General features: G+C 42.0%; 2 pseudogenes; one reads left to right on the forward strand and one right to left on the reverse strand.

The window, feature by feature from the left end:
* Positions 1-5,377: 5,377 nt before the first annotated feature.
* Positions 5,378-6,658, reverse strand: LOC102849922 (annotated as a pseudogene).
* Positions 6,659-6,730: 72 nt separating this feature from the next.
* The window catches only part of LOC102850339, a 16,774-nt pseudogene continuing 8,877 nt past the window's right edge, over positions 6,731-14,627 (forward strand).

The raw sequence follows: 14,627 nt of genomic DNA on the forward strand, positions 1-14,627 counted from the left end.
AAAGTAGAGGAAAAGGAGAGGTGAAATATACATTATTGTCCTGTGTAAACTGGGCAATTAAATTGTTTTTTAAATGTATACTCCCCCCCCCCCCACTTGTGTAAGAGCGGAGACCATAGTGCAGATTCCACATATCTGGAAAGCGCAGGCATGTGGCCCACTACTCCATTACCTACTTTTAATACTTAAATATAGATATTAAGTCTGATGGCACAAAAACTCAGATACTGTATTAGAGTATTTTTTAACCTCAGGATATCATAATTCTCTGAAGGAATTAGTAAGGATCAAGTGGGAATTTGAAAAGACAGTGTAATAATGGGCATAGACCAGTGGTGATTAGTTTTATAAGACATAATGTATGGGAATGGTCATATTAAAAATAGTATGAACAAAAAAAACCCCAAACCAACAAAAAATTTGTATAAAAACCAACTAATTAAAAAGTTCAACTTCTCAAAACAAAATTGCATAGGTCAAATTCAGACTTTAAACAATGAATACAAAAACCCAAGAAAATAAAATGAAAAACAAAACAAAAAAACAATGAAATCATGTAACTCATAGCTACTTGTAAAGCAACAAGAATAAGATTCATCCAGCATCTAAATCTTAGGCCCCCTCTTTTAAACAATTCTTCTAAAGGTGGTTAACTTCCTCTTTTAAATGATAATTCTAAACAAAACAAAGTCCCACTTTGAATCCATAGGCAACAGTTTTACTTCAATATTTAAACCAGCAAAGAAATGATAATTTTCTGCCTTCACTGAATAAAGTTGCTTGATAATTGGGCAAGTTAGGGTTTGTCTTGTCTTTGAAACATCAACATTTAAGGTTATATACACCTTTATAGAAAATGGCTAAAATTTGAAAACTCAGTTTCTGGTGCAAGAAAAGTAGAAATTCCTCTGAGAGTCTAATGTGAGAGTTAAGAGAATAACTATATTCTGTTCTTTGTGGTTTAGTAGGTAGGAGTTGCACTGCCAACTCCAAGACAGGTAGTTCAAATCAACAAGCTGCTCTTTTGGAGAAAGATCTGCAGTTTTTTCCTATGTAAATTACAGAATCTGAAATAGGGCTGGAAGGTCAGCTTTGAGCTAGACTCAACTCCATGGCATGTAACAATAATATCAGTAATGCTGCCAGTGCTTAAAAATAGTCCAAAAAGGGATCTAGGAATCTTTCCCAAACACACTTCATGGTGGCATATAATTCAGACTCATTTATGAAAAGCAAGATAATCTAGGAACATGGACTGTTGCAGCTTTGCCATTTAAAAGCATGAACTTATGTAAGGACCTGAAGAGCTTGCTGCAGAAGGCCAAAGACGTAGTCTTCAATATGGATTGAAGCTCAATATCAAGAAGCCAAATATTTTCACCACTGTGCCAAATGGCAGCACCATGATGGATGGAGAAGAGATTGAGGTTGCTAACAGTTACAGCTTGCTCAGCTCCACAATCAACACTTTTGGCACCAGCAGTCAGGAAATCAAAAGGTGAATTGCATTAGGTAAATCTGCTATCAGAGACCTTTCCAGTGTACTGAGAAGCAATGATGTCAGTCTAGAGATTAAGGTGCACCTGATCCAGTCCATGGTCTTCACAATTACTTGCTATGTGTCAGAGAGATGGATAATGACTAAGGAGAACAGAAGAAGAACTGATGCCTTTGAGCTGGAGAAGAGTCCTGAACATACCATGGATTGCCAAGAAAACAAATATGTCTGTCTTGCAGAGGAGGAAACCAAGTTATCTCCTTGGAGGCTAGGATTTTGAAGCTTCATCTCACAAACTTTGGGCATGTGTCCAGGAGAGAACAATCCTTGGAGAAGGACATCATACTCGGAACGGTAGAGGGACAGCCCAGGAGAGGAAGATCCGGATAAGATGGACTGATAGTGCAATGGGGGTAGGTGTATCAGAGTCAAGGAGACTAGCTCAGGGCAGGGTAGGCTTCAGAGCTATTCTACACAGGGTCACTATGAGTTGCAGGTTGACTTGACGGTACATAACAACACACAAGTTAGTGTTTTCCTCCCTAAATTTTCTTATTGTTGATGAGATAATAATACAACAAAACAATTCAACAGCTTCTACATATATAATGACATTAATTAAAGTTATGCACCCATTGTTGTTATATGCTGTCAAATTGCTTGTGACTCAAAGCAACCCTATGTACAAGAGCCTTGAAACCTGCTCTATCCTGTGACAACTTTATTGTCTCTGACACACTTACCCTCATTACCACAGTCACTGTATCAATCCATTTCATTGATGGTCTCTCTCTCTCTGTGCCCTTTTACACTTCCAAGCATGATGTCCCTCTCTAAGACTGGTCCTGCCCTACAACATGCCCAAAGTATGTCAGACAAAGCCTCAGAATCTCTGCCTCCCAGGGACAGCCTGGCTTCACCCTCTTTAGGATGAACCTGTTTGTTCTCCTGGAACTCCATGGTATATTCAACAGTATTCTCCTGCACCACAGCTCAAAGGCATCAATTATCTATCATCCCTAGTCATTGTCCAGCTCTCTGACACATAGCAAGCAATTATGAAGTCTCAAGACTGATATCATTGTTCTTCAGTACTATACAGAGGTCCCTGACAGCTGACTTTCCCAGTGCTATTTGTCTCTTGATTTCCTGGCTGCTGGTACCAAGAGTGTTGTTTGTGGAGCCAGTCAGACTAAAGCTGTAACAATCTCAATTTCTTCACCATCTATCATGATGCTGCCAATTGGCCTAGTGGTGAGAATCTTTGTTTTCTTGAGGTTGATTTTAATCCATACTGAAGGCTGCAGGCTTTGATCTTCTACAACAAGTGCTTCAGGTCCTCCTTAGCAAGCAGGGTTGTGTCATCTGCATAACACAGGCCACTGATGAATCTTCCTCTAATTCTGATGCCACATTCCTCCTCATACAGCCCAGCCTTCCAGATGAACTGTTCTGCATATAGATTGAAAAGGTATGGAGACAGAATACATCTCTGATGTACATTCACAATTTTGAACCATGCAGTGTCTTCTTGCTCTACTCTGACGACTGCCTCCTGGTCCAAGTATAGGTTTCATGTAAACACAATCCAATGTTCTGGGATTCCCATTCTTCTCAGAGTCAGCCACAATTTGTTGTGATCCACAGTTTATCACCTTTCTTTTCTAAATTCTTCCTGTTCATTAATATAACTCACTGCCTCCATGATAGATAAAGATTGAAGATGTCAATGATTTCATTTTAGTCGAGTCTCCTATCAACTCTATTTTACCAGAAGTCAAGCAATCAGAAAACATGTTGAATTGGGAAAATCTGCTATTTTATTTTATTTTATTATTTTTGTGTGCGTGTACCGTCAAATCAGATGTGACTGGTACAGGAGGAGATTGCTCCTCCTTCCCCGGCAGAGCATCTGGTGGATTCGAACAATGCACCTCTGGGATTGTAGTTGCAGCTTCTTGCCACTAGGCCACCAGAGCTCCCCTGGAAAATCTGCTATTAAGACCCTTTCAAGAGTTTTAGTGAGCAATGATGACAGTTTAAAGACTAAGTATAGTCTTTTCAATTAATTACTGAGAACAAAAAAGTAGGCCTTTGGAAAAAGTACAACCAAGGTGCTCCATAGAGATGAGTATAGCAAAGCTTCATCTCACATACTTTGGGCATGTTGTTACAAGGGCCAGTCCTTGGGAAAGGACATCATGCTAGGAAGGGTGGAGGGTCAGCATAAGATGAAAATCCTCAGGGAAGAGGACTGACACATTGACGGTAACAATGGGCTCAAATATATCAGAGATGGTAAGAAAGGCTCAGGTAGGACAAGGCTCAAATCTGTTCTCATTGTCTCTGAGTTATACTCAACTTGATGGCTCTCAATAACACCAACAGTTCGACAACAATCTTTTTTTGAGTGGCTATTATTGGTATGATTTCATACAAATAATTCTTAAAAGGGTATAATGCTGAAGGCAGATTTTTTTTTTACTAGCTAAGCTAAATTATGGTTTGATATGCAGAAGTCAGAGTATTATTTTTGGTTTAAAGTTTAAAGGGCAATACTTTTGGATCAGAAAGTTCAGAGTGCATGAGAATTTGAAATTCTGTTCTGCATTCTTCTATAGGATCTCTTATAAGTTTTTTTTGTAATGACAACTGGGTACCCTTTTAGTTCTTCTCATGATACAGGAGGCAGTTGTTCATTGAGAGAAAGACCTGACCATTCTATACTGTGCTATATTGAATTTCCTTCCTACGATCCTCCAGATAAACAGAAACTAAATGTACCTTGGATGGCAAGGTTTTTAGACCCCAGGCACTAGGTAATTAACCACAATACCAAAACATTAGGTCAGTTAATTGGGATGGTACATGAAATAATGACCCAAACCTTCAAACCAAACCCTAATTGTGTTTGCATACATGTAAGCTTTGTTGTTATTACCTGCCCTTGTGCTGGAACTGACTCATAGCTGACCCTCCAGGGAGTTTTTGCACAGGTGAACTCTGGTAGTTTAGAGGTAAGGTGCTGTGCTGGTAACCCAAAGGCACACTTGGAATCCACCAGGTGCTACACAGAAGAAATTGCCTGCTTATAAAAATCCACTGAAGATTAGCTATGAGTAGTTTGACTCAGTGGCACATAACAACAATAATACATTGCACGTGAAGAAATTGCCCAGTTATCCTGTGGAGCAGCTGGTAGATTTGAACTGCTAGCTTTTGGGTTCACAGTGCAAATTCTTACCCACTAGACCACCAGAGCAAGCAGCTTTGTCTTTTTGTTGTGTACCATAGAGTCGTAAGTGATCCATAGCTATCCCTCGGGAGGGTTTTCAGAATCAGCACACGGAAGGAGAATTACCTTGCCTTTTCCCTGAGGAGAAGCTGGTGGCCTCGAACTGTGTGCCTTCGCAATTGCAGAGCAGTTTCTTGCCACTAGTCCTCTCTCTTATCTTTTTAGGTGATCATTTTTGTAAATATATGTATCATATAACATTTACCAATTAAGCTTTCTTTTTATTAAAACATAATCTGTTGATGGCAAGAAGTAAACAACATAAAAATCAAAAGTTTATGTAGCATTTCACTGACTTCCTTCTCTACTTGTGGTAAGAACTGCGCTGCACTCCCAAAGGCATGCGGTTCTAGGCCACCAGCTGCCCCGCAGGAGTAGGATGGTCAATTTCCTTTCCTGATTAAATGACTCTGAAAATCAGCGGGAGGGTCCGCTATGGGTCAGTTCTGACTCTGTGGTATACAACAACAACTTTCAAATGGAGGTTAGAGTTTAAATCCTTGAACAGGGGAAGCTGTGGGGCAGTCTCAAACATCTTTTCGAAAGCTCTGGACAGGGTGGGAGTATTTCCTTAATGTGGCCTCCTACTTCCGTCCCTTCTGCTTCACGTGTACTACACAATAGCTGCTGCATGCCATGGTGAGCTCAGCAACCAGCGAAATGAAGCTCTGGAAGCCCACTTGCAGCCTCTGCTAAATCCTCCATTATTTTGTCCAAAACCAGAGGGTATTTTTGGTTTTCCAAAAATCCAGGGAACTCCTTTTCCACGAACACTCTCAGGTCCTCCTTTTCCTTTGTTGGGTAGCGTTTATCTCCTGCAGCTCTGTGAAACGTAAACATAGTTTCCAGGGCATGCTCCCTTTTGAGATGGCACTCTGGTGAGGCCTGCAGGGGAGGCGTGGATTCTCAGAGAGCCGGGATGAAGGGCAGTGAGGCGAGCCAGCAGTGCTGCTAGCCCAAGTGCCCCCGTGACTGGGGCAGGAGGGAGAGGACAGAGGCCTTGCCCGCGAGGAGCAGGAGGAGGCTCAGTGGGTGCAGGGGCGACGCTCTCCCCACCTCCGACTCCTCCCGCCTCTTCCTTCACCCCCCTCTGGACACCTCAGCCCTGCACTGGAGTCCATCCACACACATCCAGCTCTCTTCCTCGCACGAATTTCACTGCTCACTAATTCAACTTTTTACAGGTACTTCCTGGCGGCAATCACAATACCCGGTTGTGCAACATTACCCTTAATCAAGGTGATTTTTCCATCACTGTTAACTTCTCTCCCCCAAGCAGTAATAACCCTCGGCCTCCTTTTGTCTTTTTAAAAGAAAAATGTGGTCATACAGTATTTTTCCCTTTTGTGAGCGGCTTATTCCACTCAGCAAAATGTCTTCAAGTTTTATCCATATCACGTATCAAGACTTATTTCTTGCACTGACTAAATCCTGTGTCACTGTAATGTGTATGTGGGGCATTGTGCTAATCTGGTCCTCTGCTTATGGGCATGCAGGTTGCTTCCACCTTTTGGCTACTGTGAATAATAGCAAGCACGCTAGACTTGCATAAAGAAAAAAGTGTAGTGTTCAATCAAGAGCCGTAAGCCACGGCAGGAGAGGACTCCTTCCCTTCCCCGAAAAGAGCTCTGTTTCTCCCCAGCCCCACTCTCTCAGGCAGCTCCAGAAACGGCAAAACCCTTGCAAGCGCAGAACAAAACAAGGTTTTCTTTTCTCTTCAACCTCTTGCCTGAGGCCTCCTTACAGCTCCAGAAATCAAAGCCCGTTTGCTCCAAAAATCAAAGCCCATTTCAGAGACTGGCCTACCGCGATCCTCAAGGCCAGTGGCCCAGTTCTACCCAAGCACGAAGTACCTGGTTCGCCATGTCCACCAGCTCAGGTCAGAGAATAGGTCAGCGTGCTGCAGGCGCTCTAGGTGGGCCGCAAGGGGGCGGGGCATGGGCGGGGAGGGTGGGTGGAGGGTGAGGAGTGCGTCCAACACCACTCCTCCACTCAGCAGAAGGGGCGGGGCGTCGTTAGGGCATGCGCGCAGCGCGGCTCCTCCTCCACTTGACGCAGGGGGCGTGGCGTGGGTGGGGCATGCGCACAGCCAGGCTTCTTCTCCACCTTGCGCAGGAGGCGGGGCGTCGTTTAAACTTGTGCCTTGCGCGGTTTCTCCAGCTTCGGTACCGGGCATCAGTCTTGCCTGGGTTTGGCGCACAATGTGGGTTTTCCACCACCTGGCGCAGAGAGGCGGGTATAGATCGCTTGTTGTGATCCCTCCTTCTTTAGGCGTTGAGGTCAGGGTGAGTGGGTGGGGCTCTTTTGGCTTTTAAACTGGAGAGGGGCAAAATATGCCAAGTTTCAGGCCATTAGGGCAGCTCCTCGAGTGTGGATTGGATGGCCTGCCCCTAGGAAGTGTTTAGGTGGCTGCTCCTGCAGTGTTCCGTGTCTGCTTTAATCAGTTAACTTGACAGACAAACATCTTTCTGAGTGCCTTCATATAGTTTTGGTCCAGGGAGGGTAAATAAGGCGTGCAAGAAAGGGATATGGAAAGTGAAGAAATGGAAATCTCACAGGACGCAATTAAGAAGTAGGAGGTTTGGTTTCCTTCCTTCCTTGCCATACACTTTTTTGCGCACCATGTCCAGAGGCACTCAGGATGACAAAAATACAGCCCCCCTTAAGTGATTTTTTTTTCTCAGCGTTTCCTTAAAAAGAGAAGTGAGAGAATAATAACGCACAAAGGAAGCAAACACTTTAAGGAGGTTTACCACTTTCTCATTCCAGCAGTTTATAAAGGTTGCATAAAATTTTGGCAAGTGACAGCACGTGAGAGAGAACTTGCAAACTGTAGGCTGGAGCGAAAGTCTGCAAAAACAGACATACGTGTATTGAGAGTGGTCAGAGTTTCGAGAGAAGGAGGATGGATTTGCTGCTTGGTGGTGGTAGATGCTGAATTTTACTAAAGTAGCGCCAGGAGATAAGTCACATTTGCTTTGAAGTCTTTTGTGTGCCTCCTTTACACATTATATAACTGCAGGAGATCTCTAAGTTTACCCCACACTCTCTAGTAATCCTATTCATACCAGGACTTTTAAACTACACTTGTGCAAAAAAGGATTTTCAGATTCTCTCCAGTTAGAATGTTGTTGTTAGTATGTCTCTGACTCATAGCGACCTCATGTACAATAGAACGAAACTTTGCTGGATCCTGCACCATCCTCACAATCTCCTCTGTATTTAATCTCATCGTTGGAATTATTGTATCAATCCTCTTTTGTTGATAATCTTTCTGTTTCTCTCTTTGCTTTTATAAACACGATGTCCCTCTTCAAGGACTGGCCCTTTCTGATGTTGTTTTGGTTACGTGCCATCGAGTTGCCTGCGACCTATAGCCACCCTATGTACAGCACCTCTGAACCCTGCCCTGTTCCAAGTCAGTCTCACTAATTCCAACACACCAACTCCTATTGCCCCAGTCACTGTATGAGTCTAATCCAGGGTCTTCCTCTTCTGTGCTGTCCTTCCACTGTTCCAAGCATGATGGCCTTCTCCAAGGATTGGTCTGAGTCCAGGTGCCCAAAATACTTGTTGTTGTTGTTATTGCTGTGTGTTGTCGAGTCACCTGCAACTCATAATGACCCTATGTACAACAGCCCTAAACCCTGCTCTATCCTTTGCCAATCTTACTGTCTCTGACACGCCTATCCTCATTACCCCAGTGACTGACTCAATCCATCTTATCAAAGGTCTTCATCTCCTGCACTGTCCCATCACCCTCCCAAGCATGACATCCCTCTCCAGGGACTGATCCTTCCTTGCAACATGTCCGAAGTATGTCAGACGAAGCTTCAGAATCCTTGCATCCAAGGAGCATCCTGGCTTCACCCTCTCCAGGATGAACTTGTTTGTTCTCCTAGCAGTCCATGGTGTATTCAGTACTCTTCTCCAGATCACAGCTCAAAGGCATCAGCTCTCCTTTATTCCTAGTCATTGTCCAGCTCTCTGATGCATAACAAGTAATTGCAATGACCATGGCCTATATCAGGTGCACCTCAGTCTCCAGACTGACATCATTGCTCTTCAGTACTTTGGAGAGATCTCTGACAGCAGACTTTCCCAATGCAGTTCGTCTTTTAATTTCCTGGCCGCTGGTACCGAGAGTGTTGATTATAGACCCAAGCAAACTGAAGCTGTTAACAGTCTCAATCCCTCACCATCTATCATGTTGCTGCCAGTCAGCCCAGTGGTGAGAATCTTTGTTTTCTTGATGTTGAGCTTCAATCCATATTGAAGGCTGCAGTCCTTGACCTTCTGCAGCAAGCACTTCAGGTCCTTCTCAGTTTCAGCAAGCAGGGTTGTGCCATTGGCATAACACAGATTGTTGATGAATCTTCCACCAATCCTGATGCCACACTTCTCCTCACTGAGCCCAGCCTCCTGGATAATCTGTTCTGCATATAAATTGAAAAGATGTGGAGATGTGACACATCCTTAACACACAGCACACCCTTCCCAATTTTGAACCATGCAGTGTTTCCTTGCTCTATTCTGATGACTGTCTTCTGGTCCAAGTATAGGTTTCGCATAAGCACAATCAACTGTTCTGGGATTCCCATTCTTCACAAATGCCTTTGCATAGTCAATGAAACACAGATAGACATTCTTCTGGTACTCTTTCCATTCAGTCAAGACCCATCTGACATTAGCTATAATATCCCTAGTGCCATGCCTCTTCTAAATCCAGCCTGCACTTCAGACAGTTCTCTGTTAATGTGCTGTTTTAGTAGTTTTGGGATAATCTTCAGCAGTATCTTGCATGCATGTGATATCAACGATGCTGTTTGATAATTTTCACATTCTGTCGGATCATCTTTCTTTGGAATGGGAATGAACATAGATCTCTTCCAGTCAGTTGGCCAGGTGGTTATCCTCTAGATTTCTTGGCACAACGTGGTGAGCACATCCAGGGCAGCATCTGTTTATTGAAATATGGCAATAAGTAGGCATCAATTCCCGGGGCCTTGTTTTTTGCCAGTTCTTTCAGAGCAGCTTGAACTTCTTTCATTATCACAGGCTCTTGCTCATACGTTGTTTCATGAAATTATTCTGTGTCCACCAATTCCTTTTGGTCCAATGACTCTGTATTTGGAAACAACCTAAGTGCCCATCAATAAACAAATGGCTAGAGAAGCTGTGGTATATTCGCACAATGGAATACTATGCTGCATTGAAAAACAAGGAACTCACCCAATATTATTCAAAATGGTTGACTCTGGAGAGAACATTATGCTGAGTGAAATATCCCAGTCACAAAAGGACAAATATTACATGATGCCACTGTTGTAGAATGGGACTAACCTCGGGGTTGGGGTGAGACTGAGTAAGATGGGTTCAATAATGTATATTGCACTGAAACAGAGGAGGGAGAAAACTGTTTAAAAGAGATATGTGACTAGGTATTTCTGTCATCACAGGAGTCTAGAGCGATGGCTCCATGGTGGAGGGGACCTGCGGGAGGGTTTGTAAAACAAAGAAAGAATCTTTTATCTTACTTTTCCATAATTTTTGACTCTTGTACTTATAACTTGTTAGTTAAATTTGTGTCTTCTAGGTTGTAACCCCCCCACGATACATCTTCAAGGATATGAACATGTACGGCTAAGCACAATTAATAACAGTGCATCTAAACTCCAAAATCAATCTCCATAATAGTCTATGTGTTTCCTACTGCCAAAGGGGCCCTTTAGAGTAGTGAGAGAAGATCTTCACCCTGAAACCCACAGCGTCCCTTTTCAGCAGGAAGTAGCTAAGAGAATACGCCATCCCCTTTTCCTTATGAATCAGGGTGAAGTCTCTCTCAGGGAGGAGTGATAGGGAATGGCAAAGGACACACTGACAAAGGAGATTAATCAGAACTGACTTTGACAAGCACTGTGGCAATTGGACAATTAAAACAGGCATTCGGATCGCGGGGGAAGAAGAACAAACTGGGGAGGAGGGTAGAGAGAATGGTGCAGCAATGAAGGAATGAAAACCCCAAATCCCTGTAAATGTTCATTAAAACTAATAAAATTTAATAATGAAAAAAAGCGAAAGTGGCATGGGAAAGTGGGGGACATGTCTGACCACATGGGAATTAGTTTTGTGTTATTTAAGCTGATGACTGAGATAGTTTCCCTCTGTGAAGCTGATAAAGGTCAGAAATACTGCTTTCCATGTAGCCCTTGCTCTTTTTACAATGTGTTTGGTTCTTTTGGCAGTCCATGGTCTTTTCAATGTTATTCACCAACACCACAATTTGTATTTCAATTCTTTTCCTTATTGATTGTCTAATTTTTACAGGTATATAAAGCACCTGGAAATCCTGTGACTTTAATCAGGTGTATTTTAGTCTTTAAAGTGGCATCATTTTACCTCAAAGGAATCCTTCGTAGTAGATTTGTCCATCACAATATTAATCTGATTTATTTTATTTACATTTTTAAAGTGGAATCTAGTTTTTTTGTTGTTGTGTACCATCCAGTTGGATCTGACTGGCACAGGAGGAGATTGCCCCTCCTTCTCCAGCAGAGCATCTTGTGGATTTGAACTGTGCACCTTTGGGATTGCAACATTTGATTTCTTGACTGCTCCTTCTGTGAGTGTTGATGGTGATCCATGTGTAAAGAAATCCTTGAGAAATGGAATGTATTCTCCATTTATCATGATGTTACTGGTCCATTTGGATGGATTAGGGTATTACAAAATTATATCAGAAAATATTAAAGCATGAATCACTCAAAAGCTGTAAAGTGGGGAGGTAATTCTAAAAGTAGTAGTTTAAAGAAAGAGAATGACAAACTTGAAGTTTCAAATTCTTGATGTAAGGCATTACAAAAAAAGATAGGTGTGGCGTGGGAACAGACAGATTTTATCTCTTTTATCTTCATAAAGGGAAACAGTCCCCATCAGGGACATTCACAAAACAAAACTAGTTTTTCATAAGGTCAGACATGATCTCCACGTTCCTGTACCCATTTCTGCTAATTCAGAAACGAATTGTACTGCTCTTCTACTGGATCCAAAAATCCATTACAATGGTCAGAAAGTACTCAATGAACCATACTCACAGTTATGGATTAGTGAAGTTAACAGGTTACAATTCAGATTGGCAGCAGAATACAGTTCCTCAGCTTAAATATCTCCTCAAGCAGTAGACGTTTTAATCTTCAGCTTCATGGTTTAGGTTAATGTTACAAAGTTCTTTTATTCCTACCATTTATAGCATCTCTCCACAGTCCTCCAAGAAGTTAAATGAAGACCCCTGGCTCTAGCTCAGTGGAGCAGCAGCGCCAAATCAGTTCTGTCTCATGTAGGCCTCTGGTTCTCCGCTGCAGCTACTGATGCTCTTGTATAAGTCCCAGTCTGACAGGCACAAGAATCTCTGGCCCCAAAGGATGTACACAGCATTTCCTGCTTCTTCTTCCTTGCTGGTAGTGAGATTTCCATCTTCTGCTGCATGGGTTAAACCTAGTGGGATGGAAAAACTGACCAGTGTCATCATGAGTCTTTTATACACATCTTATTTAACATTCCTGCCCAGCCATATGGTGAAAGTCAAAGCTGATGACTAGGAAAGCCATTTCAAACAAAACCCTCAGGAGTGAACTGACACCTAAAGTTTTTCTATGGCAGTATTGTTAAGGTTTCAGTGGCTGACTTTTTTTTTCTCCAGACAGAGATCACCAGACCTTGCTTCTGAGGTGCCTCTGGGTGAACTGCAACTGCCTTTCAGCAGCTGATAATTAATAGTTTGTGCCAACATTGGTGGGATGATAAGAATTTTGAAGGACCAAGATTTTTTTAAGATGATTAATAAGGAAATATAAAGGTGAGTTTTGTGAATAAGCGTTAAGCTTTTAATTTGAGCATTGGGCATGAGATGTTTTATGTTTCATGTGAATCTCACCAAAAGGTCTAATATTGGAAGAGATTGTTAGTGAACATCCTGCCTGAAGATGTTCTTTAGCAAGCTACTCAGTTGTTTCCTAAGTGGATTTATAAATATAATGGCCATGGAGACTAACATGGGACCAATAGCAAAGATATCCCCTACTCACTGGTTTACAGTTGCTGGATGTCTATAGTAGCACCTACCGATCCTGGGTCTCCAAAATGGCAAAATTGTTGAAATAACAACAACAACAACATTCAAGACTTTGCAATTGTTAAATGTCTAGATTGATAGCTGCACTCAACAACTCTGGTTCCCCAATATGATTAGTTATGTAGGACCCTAGCATCATGGTTGCTGTTGTTAGGTGATGTTGAATTGACTATGACTCATAGGGACCCTATGAACAATGAATCTGAACCCTGCCCTATCCTGTGCCATCTTCACTGTACCTAATATACTCAATTCCATTGTGTCACTCTGTTGAATCATCTTGTGAAGGTCTTCCTCTCTTTCATTGACATTCCACCCTTCCATGCCTGATGTCTTTTCCAAAGATTGGCCCCTCCAAAACAGCATTTTAAAAGTATGCAAGATGCTTTGCCTGGTTCCACTTTCTCTAAGACTTATTTGTTTGTTCTTTTGGAATTTCATAGGATATTCAGTTTTCTTGTCCAATACCACAACTCGAAGGCATTGATTTTTCTTCTGTCATCTTTTATCATTGTCCAGCTTTCAGAAGAAGGGAGCAGACATTTGTTTTCCTTGACAATAACACTTGCTCTGAAATGAGAATAGAAATTTTATTGTTTGCCTTTAGTCAGAACTAACCCATAGCTGATTCTCCAAATTCTTCAGAGGCAGTAAATGACACAGGACTCAATGTCATACAACAGCAACAACAATATAAAGAAATATTCAGGGCCTGGTGTGTGGGCCTTATTATTTAAAAGTCTGTTGAGCCCTGAATAAGTCTCTAATTTGGAGGCTCATGTGTAAAACAGTTGGATTCTGGTGGATAGACTCTCTTGTTTTAATTGAAAGTCAGGTTTAAACTATTCAGTGTTTTTTTAAATTTCATTCACAATCATGTGTGAACTGATTGGATTTATCTAACAAGCAGCTCTGGACTGGAAGCCTCTTGGTTAAGTCAATCAGGACCTGGTGGGCAGGACTTTGTATTTAAAAGTTGATTGGACCCTCAATAAAGCCCTAAACTATAAGGTTCGTAAGTCTGGTATCAGACTTAGAAGTTGCAGCCTACAGTTCTTAAGTGCCATTTAGTTGTAGATGACTCATAGTGACCATATGAATGAAAAGACCTGAACACTTGTATAACTTTCATTGTTTCTCCATGTTCATAGAGTTTTCCAGAGGCAAGCTATTTCGGAAGTGGATGCCACTCCTGCTTCCAAGCTTGTTTTAATCAGGGAGTTCCACCCATCACTGTCTATCATGGTAACCATTATCGCATTTGACACATTAGTGTCACAGTGTTTTAGCATCACAGCAACCACGAGTTACCTCTGTACCGCAATTGGACAGACCAGTGTTATGCCACTTAGAAGAATGTTTGACCAAAACCAATTAAAACCAGGCCTGAGGGCCGCAGATAAAAATCACCCACCTTTGGACAGCACAAATAGGCTTGCAAATATAGCCAGAAAAGCACAACTAGGAGAGGATAAAATTGGGAATGGGACTTTATAAAAATAAGTCCTTCCATTCATCAAAACTTGTTTCTAGTAGGGTGAAAAAGAAACCCACAGACTGGGGAAAAACATTGACAATGACATCTCATGTAAAGGTCTCATTATGATAGTTTACAGAATATTACAGGGCCTACAACTCTCTCAGCATATCTTAAGCTGAACTGAAGAACAAATTCAAACCTCGAGTTGCTATAATCAAGGATG

The sequence above is a fragment of the Elephantulus edwardii genome, unplaced genomic scaffold (assembly GCF_000299155.1).
Source record: "Elephantulus edwardii isolate Elephantulus edwardi_28Jun2011 unplaced genomic scaffold, EleEdw1.0 scaffold00122, whole genome shotgun sequence".
Taxonomy (NCBI): Eukaryota; Metazoa; Chordata; class Mammalia; order Macroscelidea; family Macroscelididae; genus Elephantulus; species Elephantulus edwardii.